At 38.0% G+C, this 27969-nt stretch overlaps 1 non-coding gene across 1 annotated transcript; it reads right to left on the bottom strand.

The window, feature by feature from the left end:
- Positions 1–5265: 5265 nt before the first annotated feature.
- trnas-gcu lies at positions 5266–5347 on the bottom strand. Its single transcript has one exon. It is a non-coding gene; the product is annotated as a tRNA-Ser (tRNA).
- Positions 5348–27969: the final 22622 nt, after the last annotated feature.

Here is a 27969-nt window from a genome sequence, read left to right as displayed (position 1 = left end):
TACAAACAACCGACATCAGCAACCTTCATGTCAAAAACTCTGTGAGATAAAAAGGCAATGAACTCCTAGAGTGGTAAAGGTCATACACTGGATTGAATTAGCTGTTTTTGTGGTTGTTTTTACATTTATTTATTTGTTTTTTTAAACCTCCGTTTTCAATCTCAACACTCTGTTCTGCTCCCCTTTGAGAAGCTTGGAGGTCATATACACTCATCCCCACCAGACTTGAATATCAAAACATAATATTTTGTTACGATAAGCATATAGAAAATTGATAGATGGACCAATTCATGTTTGACTAAACATGATTGAGGCAGAGGTCCCCAACCATCGGACCGCGGACCGGTACCGGTCCGTGGGTCACTTGGTACCGGGCCGCCAAGCCGCACAGGAAAAAAAAAAAAAAAATTTTTTATCGACGATCAATTAATTCAGGTCAAGACGCTCGTCCCGGTCACGTGACACATTTCCCCAGTCGAGCCCGCAAAGCTAGCAAAAATGAGTAAGAATTTAGAATTCAGAATTCAGCTCAGTTAGCAATGTGAGCACCGGTTCATTTATTCTGTGGAGATGTCAACAAATGACTTGCACACAAAGCTTTATACGCTCAGGTCAGACGTCACACAAGAATATGCCAGCATGGTTTAAGGTGATGGAAAGGTGGGGGAAAGAACTATTTGATCCCTTCCTACCACGCTGTGCAACATTTTTATCTTTATGTTCCTGCTCACTTTAATGTGTCCAGTGTACAATACCTCTGTGACATACAACACTTGAATGCCTTCATCTTTGCACATTACAATGTTTACACTAAAATCTATTACTTCAGCCACACTTGGATAGTCTTTTATATGATTATTTTTGAATTTCTCTTGTATCCAGTACATGACATAAGGTCCGTTCTTTTCCAGTATGTAGCTTTCATTATTTATAATAGTGTTTTTTTAACTTTTGCTATTCTATGAATCAGTGCAAGGAGACTAGCAAAGTAATAATTGAGGTTATTTTATTGAATGAAAACTAAAACTACAATTGAAAAAACCCAGAATGAAATAAATGAAATGAAAGTGCTTTTTGAAAAACAAAACTTTTCACATTTACAAGAGGAACTAAAACAGACGAATGAAAAGTTCCTTTTCATTCATTTTTCATACTGTTTTTCTTCACTTGGTTACATTGTTGTCAATTCATTTAATACATGAGCTTTTAAGGCTGCTTTGCCTTTGAATGTCTTCAGTAGTTTTGTATGGAATTGTTTTTGCGTGTTGGGTGTTTGCTCAGTGAAGCAAATTGAATTGCCTCGTGTATAAATTGTGCTTTATAATTTGCTTTGCTTCTGTGAGAAAAATTATAATAAATTCTATAGGGCACTGCTTAACCACTTACTATTACCACTGAGATATTCCGAGTATAATAAAAACAATAAATCGCTGTGCGGTAAATGGGCTGCATTTGAATATCCTCTCTGACTTGAATGTACTTTTATAGTGTTGAGTCATTCAAATGTTGACGCAGGTAATGATGACTCAAAGGGAAGGAAAAGGTCAAAGTAAATGCCTCATCCACTCACTGATGGCAAATCAGCAAAGGGTTGTGAGTTAGTTTAGTGTTGCCCAAGTATTTTCATTTTCCTAGAGGGACAGCAATTTTAACTCATCTAGTAACAGTAACTCATATCAAAAACAAATTTGATGTAAAAGGACACTCAGATGTTGTCTGATTAAGAAAGCTAATAATGGATTGAATGCATTAAAGACAATCCGGTCGTTTAACAAGACATGCACATAAATGAAATGAACTAGAAAAAATCCTCAAGGCATTGTTTTGATCAATTACATTGGTTTATGGGACACATAAATGTGTATGGAGTTGTTCAGTTCAAAAGTCTTAACATCTGGCATCTCATTCAGAAGTCATTAGGGGAGTCGTAATGGCTCAACATCATGAAAAAATCATCAGGAGTGCATGCTGGCACTGTCTTATTCCTGTACTATAGACCAATCTATCTACAGTATGACTCGGCTATATCTTCAGTAAACACTATTTACTGCACTCATTAATGCAAATTATCTGATGAAACCTCACAGCGCCAAATGCTTGCTAAAATCATCTTTTGTTTTACTTAGATGTATGAGAATCACACTTCAGTACATGGGTAGGTAACTCTGGTCCTCCTGCATGTTTTCTATGTTTCCCTGTTGCAACACACCTTATTTAAATGATCAGTATTGTTATCCTGCTTCTGCAGCCCTTTCTAATTATCTGTACAATGCAATGCAGTATAATGCAAAATAATACACGGCAAAGTCTCATTAAACTAACAGACTTCACGGCCCAAAAATTAGCTAGGTGCATTCACCACTTAAGAGAAATTAAGCCTCAATGTTGTGTGTGGTGATTTTTATGATCCGGTAGCATGTGGCTTGATTTTACACTGACTGCCTTGTTCTTAATGAATTCTTCAAGTATTGTATTACAAAGGTTGCACTCTCTTTGGATAGAGAGACTTGACCTCTTGAGATCTGAGGCTATAATAGCTAACAGAGTTTTGCGCAATGAGGGAACACTTTTAAGCCTGGAGCATACATAGGATAGCCTTGCAGATGAAAAGATAGCAGTGATTTAGGGTTAGTTTGGCAAGCAATGGCGAGCCAGCCTTGGTATGTAATAAACTGTGATGTGTTTAGGGATTACAATTCGTGATGAAAAGAAGTTGGCTGTGATATAAAGAGTCTAACATGTGCATTCATTTATAAAAGGTCACCAGTACTGTTGAAAAAGAAAATATAGAAGAGATGATATGTCTTCTAGCTTCAAAGAAGGAGGTAAAACATGTTTTGGAAATCAAGTTCCAATTTCACTGTCCTTTTTTAAAGATGGTAGTCGACACCAGCACAAGAGTGCCAGTGCTCGATCGCTACAGTATTGCGTGTCTCCTAACTTTGCACTGATCATCGCGCCCCTGAGGTGCGCTGTGACATTCCATGTTTCTGTGAAAGTACATTAGAGTGAGTCAGCACCCTGCCGCCTCCGAATTATCATAACGATGACTCAGTCCGTCCTCTTCTGTCCTACTCAACATCCTGACCAATATATTCTAATGTGTTGCTCAATCATTCTTTCTTTCTCCATCGTGTGTCTTCTTCCATATGACGTGTCCTTTGTCACTTCAGATTTCTAGATTTCGTTTGTCTTCTCTTGCCCAATTCTCTCTTCTCGCAGTTCATTCTGTTGACCACACAGTTTACAACATCTATTTTAATTATCTTAAAGCTTTCTTGCTTTATCACAGCATGGAGTGGTTTGAAAGTCTGTCTCAGGGTTTGAATCTTGGCTCCTGTGTGGAGTTGTCATGTTCTCCCTGTGATTTGCGTTGTTTGCTCCAGGTAATAAAAATATATACATTTTGTGGTAGTTGTTGCGTCCACTAAGTCTTCATAGAGACGCAACTGAGTCTACAACAAAGTACCGTATTTTACGGACTATAAGGCGCACCGGACTATAAGGCGCACCTTCAATGAATGGCCCATTTTAAAACTTTGTCCTTCTATAAGGCGTACCATTAATGCGTCATGTCAGATTTTTAATCCAAATCAAATCATTCTCCATTTTATCTTTTTCATTTCAACTTCAGACGCAACATATTACTTTATAATCACAAAATAATGATCCATAGTCTTTCTGATTCATGATTCCTAGTCTTCAGCGGGCCACTTATGATTGGTTTCATGACACAATGCTTCGGGCCAGTTTAAATGTAGGAATTTGGTCCATATATAAGGCGCACCGGACTATAAGGCGCACTGTCGGCTTTTGAGAAAACTTTAGGTTTTTAGGTGCGCCTTATAGTCCGGAAAATACGGCACAGTACATCTGGCTGTGACACAAAAGGCGTGACAGTCCAGGGGTGATATTATGCGCCACGTCACTGAATTTTGCCCAAGTGCTTTTCGGCTGTTCTTCCTTCAGACCACATGCCAACAGTCCACTTGCATTCTGAGACTGGAATAGAATGTACTGCATCACCCTCCCCCCACTAGCTCCTGGTCAGCAACCTCTGACATGACCTACTGCTGAAGTGTGAAGTCATCACTGCTCTGCTATAATGGAATTGGGACAATGTGAAAATGCCATTGAACACTTTGAGGATTGGATATGAGTTTAATTTCATTTGTTCTCTTTATATTATGAGATGTGATACACACAAGAAAGATACGATGTGAATCCAGGAAAGTGTTTCTTGTGTCGAATCTGCTCACCCTGCTTTCTTTTATTCGTTATTTGACATCACATATGATCACAATGGCATTTCCACTAGCTTCTCCTTAATGCAACCAAGTAAGTAAAGTGATTTGGTTAGCAGCAGCTTTTCACTCGCATGCTGCTTAGAGATCCTGGCACATTATCTAAGCACCAATTCTGAGCCCTGCACTAATCTTCTTATCAGCCATTGATAGTCTCAGATTGAATGGGCTTCATTAATGGCAGCAATTCATTTTTTTTGCACAGTACGCTTGGCAATGTTGCATGGAAAATGGTGCAAATTAGCATCTCTCTAACATAGTAGTGAAAAGGTCATCAGATCCTATACAGTTTTGAAATTCAAAATTTGATGTGGTTATAGAGATCCTTATCTAAAGTCAACAGTCTCGAATTGGGTCTTAAACTGGATAGTGATTTAAAATTGGATGGGCAAATTGGAGCCAGCTTTTTTCATTTTAGGCACCAAGCTAATGTAAAGCTTCTCCTTTCTCAACAGCACTTTCAAACAGTGATTCATGCTTTCGTGACATCTCGGCTGGATTACTGTAGTGCTCTTTATTTTGAAGTCAGCCAGTCCTCCATCAATCGTCTCCAGTTGGTCCAAAAGGCCGCTGTTTGTCGATTGAATGGTACTCAGAAGAGAGAGCATATAGTTCTACTCTGGCGTCCCTTTACTGGTTCTCAGTGTTATTTGTTTTCAAATCTTTGAATGATCTCAGCTCATCTTACATCTCTGAGCTCCTTCACTCATACTGCTCTGTGCCTTAGATCGGTGGATGGACGTTGTTAGAGTTACAGTGGACTCAGCAAAGGCTCACAGGGGATCGAGCTGTATCCATTGCCAGTCCCACGCTTTGGAATGAAGCACATTGCAAAGGTGCATGTCAGAATGCTCTAAACGTTTAAGGAATAGAATTCCCCACGCAAAGCAGATGACCTATCGACATAAACCTGGGATAACCTTATATAAACACATTCAATATAGGATAAACAAGGACAACTCGATGAGGATGGGATTCGAACCCACGCGTGCAGAGCACAATGGATTAGCAGTCCATCACCTTAACCACTCGGTCACCTCATCTACTCTATCAGTCTAAATATACAGTTTGTTGGGAAGTTAAGCTTTAAATCGAGTCGCTGGGACAAATTACCTTTGGATCATTAAATTAAAGCCAGGTGTGACATGGTGAGTTAGTTGAAATGGTGGAGCACTTCCTGCAAGAAGATTGCACTCCATCGTTCCGAATGTCAGCAACCATAATATTCTGAAACGGTAGGCTTATTGTAGATTTTTCCTCAAGGCAGTTGTACACAATTCAGTTGCAGCAAATTTTCTATAAGACAACGATTCCAACATGCCTCTGTAGCTTTTGTAAGAATGAGTTGGAGAGTTTTCTTTTGAGGGTCTTTGCTGCAAGTACGATTGAGTCTATGAAGGACATTTCTTTCTGCGTTCTTTTAGAGAAAACATCTCATTAAAGGAATTGAACATCATTCTCGGCGGAAAACAGGGCCCACTTTCATTTTCTTCATGACACCATTAAACACCAGCCAGAGAAAGGTACGTGAAAATAATCTGCACGTGTTCTAGACACTGGTTTAATTAGCCTTAGCCCAGTTTCTGACAATGTGAAATATATTGTTCTGCTTCCAGGATTTTCATTTAGTGGCTTCTCAATGAGGGCACAATAGGAATATTTTTCTAAATGTCAAACTAATTAACCAAGAGCACTCAGCTAGTGATGATGCTGATGTGCTCATTTCACTTTGTAACTTTGTAGCCATGCCATTAATCATTATCATTGTAATCTTTGACTTTTTTGCCCCAGTATAACCGGTCCATTTTATAAAGGAAGCCCCGGTATTATGACCTCGTTTGAATTTGTTGTATTTCACCTCTGCTATGTGGTATGGTTTTTATCGCTGATTTCCACGAAGCATCATCAACGGCTGGCAGAGGAGCAACCTGTTGGTGCAAATTTAATTCCAAATTAGTAACAGAACATTGCATCCTATCTAGACATATTGAGAACAAATGCAGAGGACCTAGTAGCACTAAAGTTCATAGAAGGTTGAGGGTGAATACTTTATTGACAAAGAGGGAAATTATTATTCCCATTAGGGGGTGTCATCTCTGGGGATTGCTGTGATCAACATTGTTGCCCTCGATCCACTTACATTGAATTATTGAGGGAAATACAATTAACGCATTACTTAGTGTTTATGTTATTTAATACATAGACAAATGTTGTGCGCATACATGGTTGCACCCATTCCGTCACGTATGACCGAGTTGAATAAGTCTCATTAGATGGTGATCAAATAGCACGTTCTGTTTCATTTGATTTGTCATGGCCTCTTTTTGTTAGCAGTGTTTGCCAGTGTGCTACTGTTGTCTGATTAAAAAAAAAAAAAAAAAAAGACAAAGTGCTGATGCTACGTCAAGCTACTTAGCAAGGTATTCCATAATATTTTTCTTTTTATTCCCATGTGCAGTACTTGCTTACTTGGTAGTGTCGTTTTCATACTACTGCTTTCTTGTAGTATGTGTTCAATTCCCAGTCGGTGTAAAATTGCTCAGTAGTGTCAGGAAAGGCAACTGGATTAAAAACTATGCCAAATAAATCACCCAAGTGAGATAATGTGATGATCTCTGATTGGGGCAGTTGAAAGTCCCAACAAGATGAGCATGTGCTCATGCTGGGTGACTCACTGCACTTAAGAGCCTTTGGATTGCATAAAATACTGAATGTAAGGAATTTATTTTCATTACATGTCATTCATCTGTCGATTTTTGTCAGTTTGTTAAATTTATTCCAGATGGCATTGGGAAAGAAATGGGGCACACCTACAACTGTTAGCTGCTCAATTGCATGTTTGAAGTCTAATTTGCTTTAAATGTACAGTAAATGATGGGAAAACATGGAGCGATTGAATCACATTGCATTAGAGGACTCTCTATTGATTTTGATGGGCACATTGATTTTGTATGTGTAAGTGCTTTGTAGCTGAGCCCATGAGCGTGTTAAAGAGTGACCAAGCTGAACGTCCAAAAAATGTGATGGCATCTCCTGGCATCAAATATGGGTCAACAGAAAACAAAGCAGCACTCTTCCTGTTCCCAGCAGCACATATTGAAGGCAGGGGCAGATTTGTTGTTTTGGTGGGTTGGCTTCCATCCATCAGGGCCAGATGAAGCCTATCTCAAGTGACTTTGGACAAGATGTACAATGGACTAGTAGCCAGGCAATTGTAGGTCTAATCTACTTGAAATGTAAATAATGGGAATGTGGATGTGCATTGCAACAAGTTCAACAACTTTGGCACCATTGTTTCCATCATATTGCGTATCATCATTGCCCACTTTCATTGGTCTCGTGTATGACAGTAACTTACATTACTGGCCAAGACCGATTATACAGGAGTACTATGGCTCAACCTGTAAGTGTCACTTTCATTTATGTAAAAGGATGTGATGTGGAAAAGCATAGCTGCAGTGTAGAAACAAATGGATGTCATCCTCAGTTTACTCTGACAATCTAATCACCTAGCCCCTATGACTGACAGAAATTCGCACAGTTGACAGTTTATAACAGAATTAATACCAGGCCTCTATCAAAATACTGTTTAACCGTTTGATTAATAAGCAAGTTAAGGTAATGTACCAAACAGTAGTTTAGAATGGCACTCAATCATGCTGAGCTGAGATGTATTTTTTATTTTTTTGTCCCACACGTGTACAGTTGCTTCCTAGAGCAGCTTAGTAGAAAATAGTCATAAAAAGGTTGATGCAAATCTCTGCATACAACAAGGACAACAACAAACAAAGAATACCTCTCTCACTGTCAATCACTTTTTGTCACGTCGTCGAAATGTGCGACGCTATGCAAACAAAAACAGCTTTGTGTGGCAAAAAAAGAAGGACATAATGTGCAAGGAGAATGTGCCCTGCATGCTAAAATATGAGCGTTGAAGATGCTGCTTTGCTATCCTGCTGTTTTGTTCTCTGAATCCACATGCGCTGTTTAAATATTAAGCACCACATGTGATGCATTATTTCCTGGAACAGTCAGTTGCCATGTTCCTGGTATGCACTGTACTTATTAACCGACTAAATCAAATTAACATAATGGAACCTCAAAGATGGAATTGATGCTGAAATTCTGCATTTTGATGCAGATCTTCATCTGGCGTTTTTTTAAAGATCCAGTGACTAAGGTTTCAATTTCAATTAGGTCAGTCTCGGGAAACTATTTATTTATTATTTAAGTTAAGTTTGTAAGCAATGCTGCTGAGCCTGGGACTAAATTTTTGGTTTTGTTTTGACTTAAAACGAAGCTAACTGAAAGTTGAACATTTCAATTATATTAAAATGTGGAATACTTCACTTACTGTAAAATACTGGGGAGCTATTTCTCTGCAGAAGTTTTCATTTAACCTTTAAGTTACGCTGCTGAATCCCTGCACTTTTTGTTGGAAATTTTTTTATTGTGATTCAAATATATATATATATATATATATATACTTTTTTTTATTGTGATTCAAATATTCTGAAAAGCTGTTTAATGAACATATTTAAAGGCAATCAAATCCAATATTGGAGTTTCTTATTTAGCTATTTATTAATATTTCAATACATTACATAAAGTTATTATGAATGATTTATTAGCTTAAGCATTGCCTGAGAAAGATGTGGCAAATCAAAACTTCAAAACAGCTGTCAGCTGGAGGAGTTTCCTCTTTGTTTTTGAATTGTAAAAACCTTTGATTCCATTTTATTTCAACCCCTAAAAGTATCTGCATCAAACTATTGAATGTATATTACGCAACCCCATACATTTAACAACAGAAGTTATTTTTTTAGTCAGACATCATCCTAGTATGGCATGTAGCATAATGATAGTGGAAACCTTTGTCCAAAAACAAATAGCACATCCTTTTTATTTTCAGTATGCTTGGTATATTTTTAAGCATCCCCCCAGAAGATTGTAATCATCCAATTACCACTAGCTGGATGTTCTATTAGGCCTCACATAATCAATGTACTTTGGGGAGGGGGTATGGTGGCTGTCCATATTATTTACATATTAAAACTAGACTTCAATTCAAGAATTGCTCAGTTATATCCAATCCAATGGCTGACTCAAAACATCACAGAGTGAAAAAGATGACTGGAAAATAAAGAGTAGAAAGTGTCTCCTAGATGAAGCTATTGGTGATGTTTCTTCCTCTCTCTCCCCTTAGAGGAAAGGGTCAGAATAGTGTGCGTGCAGGTAGCGCTAGTGGAATAAAAAGAGACAAGTTTTCACTGCACCCCCGCAGAAAATAAGCACGGCATCACGCTGCATGCTGTTAAATTTGAATCACCTTGAAAAGGCATCCAAAAAAAGCCTCAATGTGTTGTGCATTGCCTTCATTTGACTTTGATCTACTGTATTCATGCATTTAATATGATCAAAGGTGTAAAACTAAAGCTAGTTTTATTTTGGTGGCTTAATCCAGTGGTCCCCAACCTTTTTTGCGCCACGGACCGGTTACGTGTCAGAAATATTTTTGCGGACCGGCCTTTATGGTTGGGGACCTCTGATGTAGCTTACAATGTATGTTCATTTTGGGTCCTCACCCGATCTGGTGAGCATCATGGTGACTGCCCTTTTTGTGTGTTTCATTTCAATCCTTTTACACCAGGAGAAAGAAAGACTTAATTAGACATTTGAACAGATCACACATCCACATGCGCTTGTGCAAAGTCCTGATAAGACTTTAACAGCCTTTATTTTGGACTCCTATCTCCCACTGCAAGCATCAGTATTATTGAGTGTTTTGTTTTCTGTTTTCTTGGCTACACATCCTTTAATGCATGCTAATGACAGAAGCGAGAATAGTGACTTGAGCTTGGCACAATGTTACAATGACCAACAAGTGACCTCTTGATCTGTTATAGGTTTTAAAAGATTATCCTTTGGATAATATTCAGGGGTTTATAGCACACATCCAACAACTAGAGTGGTCGTAGTAGTGCAGTGCTATTATGCAAAAGGTCAAATGGATATTAATGTGGTTGGTGTGATGCCATTTGCCATGGCTGTCATCAGATAAAATGTCTCTCTTGATGGTCAATTAGCATATGGTTCATTGTCAAAGGTGTTTTACTTGAATCCAAAAATTGATGTTTATGGTCATTTAGCAGACTAAAAATCTGAATGGAATAAACCATTATGGTTTAATTATGGTTTGAGAGTAACACCTCCAACAACATTGTGATTGCAGTAGAGGTGCAATGATTGATCCATTAATTGAAACGATTTTTGATCATCCATTAATTGTTTATTTTGTTTATTTAAAATTGTCCAAATCCTCAGAATTTCAACTTGTCAACAGTAGATATTGTCTGTTTTCTGTCATATTCCATGAAAGCAGACAGATTTTTTGAATAAATAGATATAATAATATAAATAAATAAATATAAAATGATAAGATAAAATAAATAAATAGTAAACAGAATAAAATATTTGCTTGTCATCAGGTATAAATATGTTGATCATTATATTCCACTTTTCCAACATATAATGGACTTTGGTCATAAATAACTTGTTTTTGGTACTATCAATTTGAAACAATGTCTTATCGTTGAATAAAGAGCATGTTTTATTGTCCAATTAATCAATGAATTGACAAAATAGTAGACAGATTAAATGATTATTAAATCAATCAGTAGTTGCAGACCTAGAATCCAGACAAACACGATTAATGGTGTACGATACCTCACAATCTCATTTCTTGTTGATTTTGAAAAATGAGCCCTGCTTTGAGTAACAGTTAAGACAATGAAAACAAATACTCCTCAGTGGATGGTGCAGCAACTTTGGGCGGTAAACAACAGCATCCTGAATGACCTGAGACAAAAAAAGATGAAGCTAAAGATAAATAAATATGTTCACATGTGAAAGTAAGACAGAAAATATAGCTCAAGGACTAGGTAACAAATTCCTATTGTTTTTAAACATAACACAATATTTAAGCATGCAAAAGGCACCAAGAAGCTTCTCAGAACACTTTCATCTTCTCCTTTTCAGGCATTATTTAAAAAAAACCTTTCTTCTCTTTTTTGTGTAAAACTATTCTTTGTTAGTACATTATTGAGTAATTTTTTAATTAAAACAATTCTATTGTTATTGTATTTTAATGGTAAACAATAAGATACATGCAAGAATACTGTGGTTTTCCCGGTCTACCTGCTGTGTTTAATGCCGCATAATCACATCTCTTATTAAAAAAAAAAACACCTTGAAGCAGGCAGATGACAGATATTGTCCTTCCGGTTGCCAGCGGGCCAACAACGTCCTGCGCTTACTAATTTCCTCCGTTCCAATGGCTTCTAAAACAACTTTTGCCGCCCACCAACCATCTTGTCTTATTTATGTCCTTTATCCTCAATTGTGGCTGTGCGCATTTCACATTCCTGTTTCAGCATGGATCTATTATTAAACAATCTATAACACATCCAAACTAACAGAGTCAGACTGCATGTCTCAATAGACATGGATCAATCACTTCCTAATTTGATTTACAGCAATAAAACAAGTGAACATAAGAAAGTGAGCCAATTGTTTGTCTCTTAAGCATCTGTGACTGATACCCAGAGGACCAGTAAACATCTCCTACCGTCCAACAACATCATCTCATAATGGATTTTTAATGGGAGCATAATAGCCTTTATGGAGTCATGAATTCACTCTAATTGTTGCCTCGGGCAGGAAGAAAATGTAACACAGACCCATATTTGGACATTTGCACAGAAACCTCGACAGGCCTATACTTAACGCTTTGTACTGTTAAATTTAAAATTTATCTAGTGAATTTCACATCCAGTCTGCTGTACTGTTAGTTGTAGGCAACATATTGCAATTGGCCGAGAATAACGATATTTTTAAAATCGATTATTTTATATTCTGTTTAGAACAAAATAGCCTTTTCTTATTTTGACACTTGATTAGGTACTTTGATTTCACCTAAAGGTGACAATGAACTGCTAGTTTTGACAGTTCGCCCCTATGTGCTACATCCTACATGTTCTTGTTTATCATACTTGCTTGTTTTTGTCATACTCGAGTTACTTAAACAATGGGAGTCAAATTCCTTGTGTATTTTTCAACACTTGACCGATAAAAAGGATTCAATAACTGCATGACTTCCTGTGGTTGGTTCACACTTTTCTTGGCGGTACTTTTTCACACTTCCATCACTATTTCTCACTTTTTTTCCCTCTCTATGTGTTAGTGAGTGGGAGCATGAAGTAAAAGACTCTAACGACTAATTAATTAGTTACACAAAAGTCCCAGTATTTGTGTATTAGCTCATTCTCATGACATTGTAGAAAGTTTTTACTTGCAAAAACATTTTTGAATAGGATGGAGAAATTAGATCTTAACTAAACTTTTTATATGCATTTTTTTTATTGCGATATTAGATCTTAATTAAACTTTTTATATGCATTTTTTTATTGACTCACCAGACTTCGCTTCAATTAAATGGTAAATGATAAACCAATACAATATTCAGCCACAAAAATCTGTTTGCCAATGCTAGCAAATATCTACAAATTGACAACTCGATCAATATTATTTTCATTGTTACACTTAAAAGTTAAAAATATACTGTATAGTAGATAGTTCACATTGTGATACAGCACGATTTTGCTTCTACACGGATATACAGCGTGAATTTGTCACTCATATATTTAAGAAATTTTACATATGAACGTTGACACCCTGTACTAGATTTAGCCCATTTGGCTCAAAGGATTGAAGTTGGGTGTTCCTTGTTGCAATTTGCGTATTCTTCTCACATTTCAAAAACATGTTCCTAGAGCTAAATAAAGTCTTAAAAATAACTATGAGTGTGAATGACTGTTTCTCTCCGAATAATGAACAGATGTTTTGTATGAAAATTATATTAAGTTTGTAAATCACCGGTGTGCTTCACTAGATTGGCAGGGAAAAAATAATTTAAAAAAAACGTCATCATCATTTACAACTGTAAAGTAGGGCAGTGGGAATTTTGCAAGATTTTGAGCCATTCAATTACACCATCCATGTGTATGAATAAATTTCCCTCGTGTGTTTCGGGTTCTCATCCAAACTCAACTGGGATCGGCGGGAGCTCACTTATGACCATAATGAGGATAAATGCGAATTTAAAAAATGGATGGATAGATTTTCTTAACAGCATTAGAATTTTGTTAGGATACTGCTGTTCATTTAGCAATATCATGATACAAATTGACACATTCACACATGGCGCAAACTAGATCTGCTTTTTTTCTGTTAGCAAGCTTGTGGACCAGGTAGGTCTGTAGTCATCATTGCTTGAAGAAAAACCTTAAAAAGTGTGCATGTGTTGAAATAGCAACTCATTTGCATTGTATATAAGCGCACATTGCCTCCTATTAGCATCTCCTAGCAGTCGGCCGGTCCTGATTAGAGTGCTGTTGGTCCGTTAATCCATGTGACTAAACTGACTGTGAGAGCTGATTACATTTTTCACCAGCGGCTGGCTACAAACTATCGTCTGTTTGGATTAAAAGGTGCTGAAGTGGTGACCTGCTTTGCCTTAGGGATTTTTTTTGTTTTTTGTCTGTAGAATAACATTTCAGTGGTACTTTTAAAGTGGAATACAACAACTACATATGCCCAGAAAAGGTGAGGCCTGAAATCTGACAATGTTCAAATCCAGGCTGAAAACAGTTCTTTTTACCTGTGCATATGAAAACTGAAAGTATTTTCTGTCTGTTTGTTTTTAATGTATGTATTTATTGATTATTTTCTGTCTGTTTGCTTTTAATATATGTATTTATTGATTTGATTAATGATTTTATCTGACTATTTTGTTTTGTAACTGTAAAGCACTTCGAATTGCCTTGCGTATGAATTGTGCTCTATAAATAAACTTGCCTTGCCTTGCCTGTTGACTTTCAAGTTGTTGTCATGCCATATATTTTGTTTCCAATCGTAAATAATGTCAAGTGAATTCATCTGTTCACTATAAAACCCTTAACAGTGCAGGCTACCACAAAGTTTTTAACAAATAGAAGTTACAAATGCAAATAGAAGTTACCCACTATATTATGACATAACATAAAACAAATGGAAAGTAAAACTCCTCGTGTAAGATTCACAATGGAGAGGACTAACTATTACAAATGTATAATTGTTAGTTCACTTAGTGCTAATTGTATAGATGCTCACTGTATCTCAGATGAGCTAATGTACATTAAGAAGGTTTGAAGTCCAACTTTGATCTTTTTAGGTATATTCCATACATTTTTGATCATGCTCTGCTTCAGAAGAATCATGAGAGGGTTGGAACCTATTGAGGCAGATGGGCTAACCACAATGGCACCTTAAGTCCACGACTGGAGAAATATTCCCATTTATTCAATGACTGCCTTCGAAATGTAGATGGATTTTGTGTACCGTATTTTCCAGACTATAAGCTGCTACTTTTTGCGCAAGCTTTGATACCTGCATCTTATAGTGTGTCTTATCTATGGATTTTTCACGATTTTTATGATATTGAATGATTTGTGCATATTCTCTTATATATGGACATTAAACATTAACACACCAGTGTCTTATAGTCCAGTGTGTCTTATATATGAACAAAACAGGATTTCCCCCTCATTTTAGCTGGTGCGGCTTATATTTGGGTGTGGCTTATAGTCCAGAAATTATGGTACATAATAAAGTCCTCCTCACTTAGTAAGTGTTAAAGCCCTTCACTCTACATACTGCACAGTGGATGCAAAATGGATATTGTCTTTCAGTTTGTATGCTAATTGTAGACCTCCCAGGGAATACAGTTCACAGAATTTTGTAAACACTTTCCACTTAATCACCATCGATGCACAAATGTCAATTAGCGTAGCTTCAGTGTATGGAAATGTGTCCATGTGCATGGTGCACAGCAGAATGCTTTCTCCCAGAGGAAAACATTGGAGGCCACGGAGGTGGAACATCTGCCTTTTGCCTCACTCTTTTCCGAGGGCATTCATGCATTCACCTCAGCTAGTTTAACTTCCCCAAATGCCATCTGCTCTTACATTATGCACTGCATCAAAAGGGCACTGTCAGCTTTTTGTCAGAAAGGTCCTCTCCTCTAGATAAAAATCTCAGTTTTTACCCAGGTATTTGTTCTAGGGTATAAGAAATGCGGAATTCCTTACTTTTATCCATTTTTTTCTGTAACAAAACACAGCAATCCGTTCAAACTTTTTCCATCGCTAATCTCCCTCACTCTTAAAACTGCACGTCCGCTTTAGTTTACTCATTAGGTATGCCAATTTGAATTTGTCCCCTTACATCACAAGTGTCAAACTCAAGGCCCGGGGGCCAGATACAGCCCGCCACATCATTTTCTGTGGCCCGCGAAGACAAATTGTGCATCGAATTTCTGGTATTTCATGAACTCTGGAGAGATGTTGTCATATCCTGCTGCCTTTCCACATTTCAGGCCCTGCAGGACTTTCCCCAGTTCAGCAACCTCAAAAGGCTCGGGAATTCTATCCTCTCTTGCACTTGTTGGTGTTTCTTTAGCTCAGATGAGACTGCTCTTCTGGTGGGTTTGTCTTGAGTTACTTTTGCAATAGCCAGTAGGTGAGATGCAACTTGATTGGGTGTGACGGATGCTCGGTTTTGGCTGGGGGGCTTTTGTGCAGCTCCTAGACGGCGGATGAGGCTCCAGCATTTCCTGCTAGAATGTGTAAAGTTCAGGTCAGCTACTGTCTCCTCCCATTTCCTTTGCCGAGCTGTAGTTAGCGATTCAATAAGATCAGGGTCCCCTGATGTTTTGTAGGCTTGTAGGAGTGCGGCGCTTTCTTCGTCCAGGAATGGGACGTACAGACGTGCGGAGTGGGATGGTGAAAACACTCTTATCCAGCGTTTCACTGCATTTCTTCCAATAGACTTTGCGGGAGTAGGACCTGCAGATCCCATTTGGCACTAGGGGGCTTGTACACATTGACAATATTGAAACCACTGATAGTTATGGTGTCGGAGAAATATGTTGTTGTCAAGTGGTTTGCTTCAACTATGTCAGAGCCACATACTAGGTGGCCCGTCCATGTTTGGCATGTGGGGTGTAAAACCGTGTGATTCTGTCGCTTTAGGAATGAAACTCTGGCGTAACCTGAGAATGCCCTCTTTTTTTGCTCAAACAATCGTGAAAATGCCAGATTATGTTAATCTGCTCTCAATGGTGTTTCATGAGATTTATCAACATACAATAACACAACAGCCAAAATACACAATTAGTGATGAGCAGACAGTACACCTAGCTCCAAATCACAACCTTATTTGTTTTCCTGCTTACAGCAGCATGAACAAAAACTAATTGAGTCGCGCAAACATTTTAATTAGAGCCACATTTTCCATCTGAAGCACATCTAATCGAAACCAATCTATTTGTTTCACTTACGTGACTCTGAGCAAAAGCTTCCAACGCGAGGGTGACTCTAATGGAAGTCATCTCATTCACTGAAGGCTGCATCAACAAAAGGTAACTTGGGCATCCCAACCCTCCCCACAGTCTTTCAAATATTTTTCATAAAGATTGGCTTTAAGAAATGGATGCTTTTTAAGAAATTGCTCCTTTCGAATAGAGCTTTGTGATACTGATTAGATTGGATATTGAGCTGCTCACCAATTTCCTCTGGGTCGTCATATCAAAACTTAATTACTACGGAGCCAATCGTCATCAGCTGCAATCGGATCACCCTCTGCCCCGCTGCTCTGTTCTCAATCAAACCAATTGATTTCTTTGTCGCTTTACATCCACGGAACGCCTGTGCGCTTTGGGCCAGAAAGCAATGTATTAAGTGCTTGTTTGGATCAATCTAATGTGCAATGATAGCACATTCCCAAACTGCTGACTGGCCAGGAAAACTCATTAATTTAGCCTGTGCCCTTTTCTTATGCAGTGCAGCATCCACTAACTGGACAATTGTTTCAGAACACGAATAATGTTTTCTGTAGAACATACTAGATTGCATTATTATAATTGAGTGATCATTATGTGTAAATGCCCAACACAGTTGCACAAATTGCATGGGTGGCAGGGGGGGGGGGGTCATGCACGAAGGACTGTTGTGTGCATTCATGTCCATACTGTTGCAATCATGGTAAAACACACCATGAGGTCTCAAACAAATCAAGCGCCCTGCCTGTGCCAAATGATAATGCAAATCACAGTGTGAGACCGGCTCTGATCTGATTTTCAAGGCACAAGCATCCTCTTGGCTGGAGTTTTTTCCTTGACATTTTTGCATATTTTTTGACTCATCCTAAATCAATACCCATCCATCAAGTGGAATATTTTGGAATATGGACGTGTAAAACGTACACCCCTTATAATAATGTGATTAGTGTACCTATTGACGTGTCCGGCAAGTGTTTGCGTAAAATGACTCAACAGATGGCTTCATCATAATTCCTCTCAGGTTATCAACAGCTGCACAAACATCTGGCTTGGAAATATAACTGCTGTTGTACAACATTCATGCTTTATTCTTTTTGAATGAGACGTTAATTTGAATGCTAAGATGGTTTCTTGTGTCCTGTGAAGCTTTATTAAATGGCGCAACTGAATTATAGTATATTCATCCCTTCGCATAGGCGTTTATGAAGTTCAAAGCCAGAGGAGCTTATGATGAGTGAACATTGTACATATGGCAGTAACGGCGCCAGTAACCTTTCTTTGAGCTGAAAGCCAGCACTTTTATGATAATTCATATGTAAGCAAAAATTGCCTTTTGAACCTGTGCCAGGTATTTAATAAAAAGTTCTTTTACACCTTATATTGCTTTTAAATGTTCCATTAAATACTTTGCCGTGCTCCCGCAGAGATGTTAGACGTGGACAGAGAACATTTTTGTCCGCTTCATGTGATTGTTTCCACAAATAGCCAAATTAAATAAATACAATAACATTGTACAAATATAACAATTTGGCAGCACGGTGGGATGTACGATTACCAGTATCTATTTTACACTTCAGAAATTTGCGCCACTTGATTCCACCCTTCAGCCCTCTCGTGTAGAGTTTGTATGTTCTACTTGACGTTGTGTGGGTTTACTGTGGCTTCCTCTCACATTCCAAAAAATAAAAAAACTGCACATTAAGCACATTGGAGATGATTGTTGGTCTCTCTCTATATATGTGCTCTTCATTTGGCCGGCCACTACTCCTGGGTTGACAATGCGTCTCGCCCAAAGTCAGCTAGGATAGACTTCGGTACTTTAGAAAATGGATGGATGGAAAAGACTGTATACACAATTCACTGTACCTTCTTATTTTGCTGTCTTTTTTCGGACACACAATGTTTGTCTTTGTGATAAGAGTTGAGTCATGCATTGTGATGACATGAGTGAGATGACAACATGGTATGTGTGGTGAAGAAACTTGGAATAGGAAGGTCAACTCAAGATTGTAAGCGTCTCATGAGTTAAGCTTTATCAATAGAAATAGTGAGCTTGTCAAAGAAAACCTTTCATTCCGGAGGATAAAGCAAACACAAATGACTCATCCTGTAAATTTGCTGTTGGTTAGTGATTGGTAAAGGTATTGAACTTGGCAGGCCAAACAAAAAACAGACAATTTCCTCTATCGTTACATGTTGGGTGCAAAAAAAAAAAACCTTGCTAACACAGCACATACACAATGATCCTCTTTACCTCCAGATGTGGGGAATGATAAAACAACAGCAGATTTTGTTCACTTATTTATACATTTTATACATAGCAGACATTACTAAAAACCCACTACATCAAAGTTGTTTATTTTCCTCCCTAATTAGAGCACAGGCACTCAGATTAATTTGTAAAACCACACTGACAGTCAACATCAGTCATGGTCCTCTAAACATCTCTCTAGATGACAGACTTGTAAAAACAAAATAAAGTAAAATAAACCCCTAATAAAATGTAAAGAGGCTCAGCTTGCTTTCATTGATGAGTAAACACTGATGGGAGGCTGAAATAAGAACTCCTGAGGAGTACAACATAACTGAGATGGGCATATTCTATCTGAAAGTACCTCTCTTCAATTTCCAGTCTGTTGCTCACAAATTCATGTAATTTACTTGGATTGTCACAGTTTAGCAAAGTTGACTGCTTTGCTATTTTTTTTGTGGAGTGGCAATGGTCAGTCTAGATATATCTTCACTTAAAATAAAATATTGATAAAAAAAAAACAGCTTAGCATTTTGTTCCATGTCACTATAACATAAAATCTTAAATGTGAAAAGGTTCAAGGAGAAGGAATATCTTTTCAAGGCAATGTAAGTACTCAGTAAATAGATGAAGTGGTTCTCTTGCCTGACTTCTGCAAAAGTAGCGTGTGATAAATTCTCACTGAATGGCAGTGTGACAGGTTTCTATATATCTAAATGTGTTCAGAAATTGACTGGTGACTAGTCCAGTCCACCTTTTGCCCAAAGTCCATTGGTATCTTTATCCGAACTGAATCAGCTCATTTATTTTCTTCAATGGCTGAGTTTAGGTTGCATTATGCTAAAATTGAATCATCTTCAATAATTAACTTGCTTTATGAGCTATTAGCTTTTGATTACAGTTGTTTATGCCTCACAAAGGTGCTTTAAATGCACCAACCTAATTCTCCCAAATTAACCTAAAGCTGTTATTGCAGACTTTTGTTGCACAAAGTCTATTGAGCTGTTCCATATTCATGCGAGTCCATGCTCAGGTGTTCGGGTACATTGCAGTATGGAACATTTGGTTTCATGGCCACTGCTTTTTCTGCCATGTTGACAAGAGAACAGCGCGTGTCCCTGATTGTGAAAGTATTCATGGCGCCGTTTGGACAATTATTATTATTATTGCAGTTGATGATGGTGTCAAGAGTGGTCAGGGCATTTACTTATTCAACAGTAGCTGCATTGGAGGTGTCTGCCATTATTTATCCTAGCACATTTATTTATGTCAAGTCAAACTGGAGTTTAAAGCTAAATAAAAATTACTGAGGTGGAAATGCTGTGAAATGGCAAGAAGGCAGACTGGACAGAAGAAATAAGTTTATGTCCCTGAATCATGAACATGCACTCACCCAACTTTGTGGAGTGATCACACATCAAAATCCTAAAACTAAAAAATGGACTAAAAAATTTTAGTCTGCAAGTTTGATTGGGCTCAGCAGTTAACTGAACGACAGATAGATTGACGAGTCTTTATTAACTAAGAAATTGTCAGAAACAAACACAAAACAGATCCAACAGGTGACAAATGACAAATTCTTCGCAATTCTGTTGAATTCCGAATTCTGTTGGACCAAGAAATGTGTATTAAAGGATGCACATCAGACAGTGAGTGAGCTTGGTGTAGTTTTGTTGGTCTGACTTTAGTGGTAAAAAATGCCACTGACTACACCAAAGAATGGAGGCTGTTTTAAGTGACACTGCCTGCAGCATGTCTGCATGCATATAGTATTTGTCTGTAATGCTGCATACCACCATGAAAACTAATATCATTATTGTTGTGTGCACACTGAAATATTAGTGTGTGGTGCTGGTTGGTATGCAACCAATGATGCCAAAGGGCAGGGAATTGTCACTTTGCAGGTCAGGTACATATCCTTCCACTAAAGGCCTATCCTATGGCCAAAGTCAATTGGCTGTGGCTTAATTTGATTTATATTATGTTGAGAGGGCAAGGGGGTGAGGGAGGGTTCACGTTGTGGTAGTTTCATGATACCAAATTAATGGAGTGAGTGAGCCAACTTTCGTTTCCCATTGATTCCAATAAGACAAAGCAGTCGAGTGAGACAAGAAGCACAGCAGGATTTCAACACGCTAAAGAAGGCGTTTCACTCGGCTGACCTGCGGGATGTTCACTGTTTACACAGCACAGAGGGGGTTTAAAGACGTCACATTGGAATAAGTTGGGGAACTGTCCTCCTTTACTGCTCTTTTGTAACTTTTTCAGTTTCTTAGTAAGAGATGCTAGGTTCCGAAGAACCCAATGCAGGTCATGCAAGTAAGTGTCTGAATGCCAATATGAATATTCATCCATCTGTCACGTCTCGTCCCCGGTTGCCATGGTTTCTGTTCGCGTCGCCCCTCCCCTCCTGTGTCACCTCACAATCAGTGAAATCACCCTCACTTGCCTCTCGTTACCTGCCGTGTATTTAAATCCTGTCTGCCCCTCACTCCCTGCTGGATTATTTCTTGTCTCACGTCTCTGTCAGTTCTGTTTTTGTTTGCCAGCCCTGTCGGTCAGTCCTGTTGATATTTGTTAGGCCGTTTAGTTATGTCAGTTTGCCGGTTCTTGTCTCACATCTCTGTCAGTTCTGTTTTTGTTTGCCAGCCTTGTCGGTCAGTCCTGTTGATATTTGGCCATTAAGTTATGTTAGTTTGCCGGTTCTTGTTTCACGTTTCTGTCAGTTCTGTTTTGTTTGCCAGCCTTGTCGGTCAGTCCCGTTAAGTTATGTCAGGTTGCCGGTTCTGTTGGCTTGTTCCCCTTATCCTACCTTCCAACTACCTTTTCCCTTCAATAAACCCTGGTCCAAGCTGCATTTGGTCGCCCTGCTCCATTCCAATCCGTGACATCAATCTGTCCGTCTATCCACCCGTTCATTTTACTGTATGCTTATCAAGTCTCAGTTGAGCATTTGTTGGACAAAATGAGTTTAAAAGCTGATATACATTATGCAATATTTAATCTTGTGATTGTAGTTTGGATTGCTGTCTTTGGCTGGCAACCAGTCTCACCTCTTGCCTCAAAGCCAGCTGGGATAGGCTCCAGCTAGTGCACTACTGCCAATTAGCTAAATAATAGAAGCCAAAAATAGATATTAAGAGTAGACACAAAAACATAAAATAATTGTTGTAGACTTTGCTGTTCTTGTATCTTTATTTTCTTGATCCAAATGAATGAAACCGTCTGCATATGTATATCTATCCATCTGCAGAAATCTTATAGTTGAGTTACTCTTGTCTGTGTAGTACTAAAATATTTGACCCAGAATACATTGTTTTGTACAAAACCATGCAAAAATATTATGTTCATCCTTAATGACTTTGATTAGGCAAAGAACAGAATGCCTGTACGAGTTCCCTGCAGGCATCTACTGGAATTTGGGGAATATGCATGTTGATAATGAGAATGTTTTGTTGTTTTGTTAAATTTCCGCTATTCTATCTTATTCTTAGCCCAGATATTTTAACTTAGTGAGGTTGAGCAGAGTTGATATGAATAATTCCTTTAAACTAGCGCCGCAATCCATTCGAATACATCAAGTATAGCCCTAAGAAAGCCCCGCTCGTGTGATGCTAACTCAGCTCGATTTCAAGTTAGCATTTTATACAAGTGGGGAATGATGCCATTGAAGAAATATTGCACCAATACCGTGTGGATTCAACAATCTGCATTGTTGCTTTATAATTCTTATTTTTAATGGGTGTTTTAGGTCCTGCGGTAAGAGAAGCTTTTTAATTACCTTTTTATTGACTGCTGCAGGGCCTTCGTTTGTTAAAAGAAACACCTTCCAAGTGTGTGTGTTTGTGTGTGCACGTATGAGAGAGATGGGTGTTTACTACCATTTACAAGCTCTCAAGCACTCGCGCAATAACTCACCATTCAGTCTAGATGTGTATTGCTGTCATATAAATATTATGGTCTCGAGAGAATAGGACATTTAGATTGTATGAAACTGTGGCAATTAAATCTTTTCATGATTTCTATATATCCTGTGTTTGTTCTCAAATAGTTTCATATTTATATAGTTTCATAGTTTAACATCAACTGAAAACAGTAACTTCAAAAAAACTCTTCTTCCTATCTGGAAAAAAAAAAAGATCACTGCATGGCTCATTTAAACTCTATTGCTAAGCAAAACAGCAGCACTTACTAAGACACATAATGGCATTGGAACAGCTGTTTGTGGGATATGGTATCAGGGCAATCTGTCCACTCATGTAGAACAATAATCCACTTAAAACAAATATTTATATCATGATTCAACAAACCAATCAGATAAGCAACAATCATTATTGTTCCTCCACTAAAAGGTAACAAAGTGTGGCACAATATATTTAAGAGAAACATTTACCTGGGATTGATTTCAACAGAAAATGTGTATCAATGTAATACTTAACTTTACTTTCATGGTATTGTTGACAAAATGTAAACCCATGATTATCTCTGGAAGAAGTAAGAAAACCCACTGAGGCTTGATCCTGATATTATGTAATAATTCTACGATTTGAATTTTATTGAGTTGCTTTTAAATGAAAAGCTACGAAATGGTAGCGAATGAAGTACATTTACTGAAATATGCTTTATGAGCGCTGCATGTGATTTTTCTGAACAGGTTTTGTACAAAATTCTCATGAAAGCATGAGTTGTCATAGGAACACGCATTCATGAATTTAATTTTAAATATTTTGTTTTCCTTCTACATTTCGTTTTAGCCACCCTCCTACAAAATAACACTTATAGAACAGAGTACGATTTATTTCCACTATCGGGTATGCAACCTCCTTGTCTGGATGATGCACCTTTGAACAACAGCACACTGACTGTTTTATTAGTGGTATAAACAAGAGTGTATCGGGTGTATATTTATTGTATGCAGAAGCACGGGTGGGCTCAACAATGAGCAAGTTGCTCCCTCTTCAACCAATCCTGTCGTTCGTGTGTGAACGTTGAAGTCTTGAAGACTGAATTCATTTTTAATGCAGTTATTGGACTGCTGCATATTCTTTTCTGTCCACCCTCAAATGAACATTTTCCTTTTAGCCCTGCTCATTGGTGCATAACGAAAGCCATTGTCACCACATCAACCAAGTTCAGGGGACTGAATATACATGCAGTGTATGAAATATGAATCAAACTAGAACATTTCTTACAAGTTCTTAGTCTATAGATAAAAAACTTAACTTGTCCATTTGAGTGCTCATAAATATCGTAGAAGCTTGTGTCGCCTTTCACTTCCTGGACTTCTCCCACTTTTGCGTCCTAATAAATGAAATGAGAAAGCTTCAGACATTCCAGCACATGGATTAAAATTTCATGTTGGTATGCAGCAGCAAAATGAGTTAAGACTTCCACTAAAATATACTTTCTGCAGGTTCACTGAATAATAAAGGAGCATGATTCTGTCTTAATGAGTTTGATTAGGAGAAAAACGGAAAGCCTTTCAAGCATTTAAATCGATTTCACGGTCAGTAATTTTAGAAAGCAATTCTTTATCTTTTACTTTTTCAAATGCATTTAAATATTTTGCTTGTAAACACATTCAATTGTTGTCAATGTACATTCTTTTAATCATTCTTAGTAAGCTACTTTTGTTTCTTTTGCTTCTCCTTTGAATATCTTCTGCAATTTTTTTTGTAAATTCCTTGTGTGTGAAACAGGCAATTGTGCAAATGACACTGCCTGGCCTTGAACTGAATACTTTCTTTCCACAGTGAGACGTTACTCTCACTCTCCCCCAGCACCCTCTGCCATGGTGGATCCCGTGCGGGCCCACCCAAAATGTCCGTCAAGCTCCTCGTGATTCCCCATTGGTCACATGACATTCAGCGACGCACTGATGGGTCAGGCCACCCCTCGCCTGCTAGCACTGCACTGCCATTATATGTCACAAAGATTAAGATCATCCAAGATGATGTTGGCACAAAATCGTTTTCAGGCGGATTTAGCATATAAATGGAAAAGAGATTAAATCGCAAACAACTTAAGAGTTCATTGCTAGTGTGCGCCCAGCAGAGAAAATGGCTTTTCTTCTAAACATTTACAGTAATTTCTCTTGCGGTGGTGCTTTCAGTCAAACAAACGACAAATCAGTTAGTTTGGTGACATTACAATAAGGGAGATGAGCGGTTAATTTAGCTGTCATGACTCATGTTCTTAGAAGTTGTCACGTTGTTTAACTCTAACAAAATAGCCTCGAACAATTTGTGGTAACTTGCTAATTGCACTCAGGTCTTGCTATTGCCTAGCGAATTTTTCCCTTCCTCCTTTGCCCAACATGACTGAATAATTTGAAAAAATAAATAAATTAAATGACACCATGCTAGAAGCAAGTATTTGATGCCCAACATGTAGTTTCAGGGTCCTTCCCTCAAGTGTTGCCTCATATTCTTCCACATTTCTTTTTAGGAAGTCAATTTCACGGTGGCAAGGTTACAAGAGTGTGAGTTCACACAACTGGAAGATTGCGTTGTCACAAGTGGTCTCTCAGTGATGTAAATCATGACATTGTGCTTTAAATGCCAAGTGAGACATCTAAGGAAGCTGTCACCTTTACATGGCATTTCATGCCACCTTTTAGGAAGTCTCCATGCTCCTCCCCCACCTGGACACAATGTGATTTAAAGCAAACTGGTCTGTCTGTGGTGTGTGCACGTTTGTGTGTGTGTGTGTGTGTGTGTGCGTGTGTGTGTGTGAGAGAGAGAGAGAGCGAGAGAGAGAATGAGGGGCTGTCACCAAAGGCTGTGCCAGAGATGCAGTTGCCATGGCAACATGTTCTCTGGCTTGATGACAGCTATGAAAGTCATGTTAAGAGATTTTTATGTTTCTGTAAGGGCACACAATTTCATTCCGTGTGTGTGTTTACCGATGTTGCTCACAGCATTATAAATGAATGCGTTAATGCAGAAGAAAGCAAAATTTAAGAAACAATATCATCAGCCCTATTTAAAATAGGGGTTTATTGCTATAATTAGTTTTGTCATGACTTTGATCAGATTTAGAGTTTTCCACATGTCCCTTTTCACGTTCTCTTGCTTGTTAGGCATTTGTTTCCAGCTGTTCTCATCAATCTACTTTCGTCGAGCCATTCGTGTCATGTCTAGGTGTACCTCATGGTCATGTGAGTTTGCTTATAGGTCTTTAGTTTCTTTCTTTCTTTGTTGGATCATCGTTTCATTGTTGTTACTGTCAATTGTCATGTTCCTGAATCAGTCATGTGTCTATTCCTGGTATTTGCTTTTTACTTTACTTTTTTTTTTTTTACCTAATCCTAATCCCCCCATCACACACACACGCACACACACACACTATTTTTGTAAATAATCATATTTTGGGGGGTATTTGCTCCCTGGGTCTTGCCTGCTGCATTTGACAGATTATTACATACAGTGCAGAATATGTGGCAACAGGCTTGCAAATGAGGCACAGAAACTGCCCCAAATGTTGGAACACCAAGCTTCCATTTCTACATCCCACCATTGTGAGGGAGAATTTTCTTTAATGACAGCGATTTAAATACATTTTTGGGGGATTATACAGTTCATAAGGTAAATAGCACATTTCTGGTGTCAGTCTCTCATTACCCGAGACTTTTGTTTGTCTCAAATCAGACTCTAATTACGAAACTACAAACTACTTTTATACTTAAAAATGAAACTTATTTTTAGGCCTTCATGATGAGTCTTCCATGAGCATTTCCAGTTGAAACCAAAATGAGGACAGTGCCAGTCATAGCAATGCATCTTGAACAAGCATTGACTCCGATTAAAACAGCCAATGACCATTTGCATCTCACTTTGCCTTTGTGTAAGCCATTCCATCTCACCACTGTCACTGCTGAAAAGGGGGAAAAGGACTTTCCACCTGAGGAGTGGGTCTCTTCAGTTGACAACTTAATATACTCTTCGAGAGAAAGTCTCATTGGAACAAAAAAATGAATTAAATGAGGAGTCAGGAGTGACAGAATACTCTATGAAATTGGCAGCGACCTGAACAGAAGCTTATTGTCTCCGCCGGTGTGACGCCTGCCTGCTACTGCAAAGGAGAATGAATATGCAAGTGCATGTTTCAATTTGGGATGGTAATTGGTTCGTCTTGAAGGTCCCATTTGTACTTCCAAGGTTTAAAGCTGCACTAAGGTTACAGCCACTTCCTTTACCCATTCGTCACATCAATTAATAAACATTGGCGCTGACACGGTTGTGTGTCACAGTGTTGAGCAACTGTCACAAAGGTGTGCATGGTGAATTAGTATGTGTATTTGTAATTTTAAGAAGATGAAAAAGAAAAAGAAATCATTCTCTTCATGTTAATTAGGAACATTAGAAACCAAGGGTATATGTAAAACCACACTAATATATGAAGTAATTTTTGGCAGTTGTTATGGAAATGTATGCACACAATTTTAACCTTCAGATTTTATTTGAATGGAAAAGCTGGCTAATTGAACTTTAGGGGCTCCAACAAATTTCAGTCAATAAGGAACAAATTAATATAAGTGCTAGTATAAATCACAGTAAAATAATCATCAAAATTTTCGTTCATTTTCTTTTTTTCTTTACTGGTATACCAAAAAAAATAAAATAATGTTCACACAGTGAAACTTTTAATGTCCCAGGGTTTGTACAATTTGGGACATTTTACTTTCAAGGTTTCACTGTGTGAATTTTCTTTCTTTTGTTTTGGTTTGTACAATTTGAGAGTAGACTACCAAAAATGCACCCTTAAGGGTGTCATTCAAGTTTAAGGGTGATTTCTATTTTATTTTTTCTTGCAATTTAATATCACCTGGGATCAAGCTTGAGGTGACGTTGATTTTTCAAAATACATAACTAGATAGCGACAATAGATCTAGGTAGATATGAGTAAATGAGCAGTTACATATTATATGCACATATTAATCCAGTGAATCCTGCAACTTATGTTTAAACATATGTGAC

Source organism: Syngnathus acus, chromosome 13, assembly GCF_901709675.1.
Source record: "Syngnathus acus chromosome 13, fSynAcu1.2, whole genome shotgun sequence".
In the NCBI taxonomy this organism is placed as follows: domain Eukaryota; kingdom Metazoa; phylum Chordata; class Actinopteri; order Syngnathiformes; family Syngnathidae; genus Syngnathus; species Syngnathus acus.
This window is presented reverse-complemented; position numbering and strand designations above follow the sequence as displayed.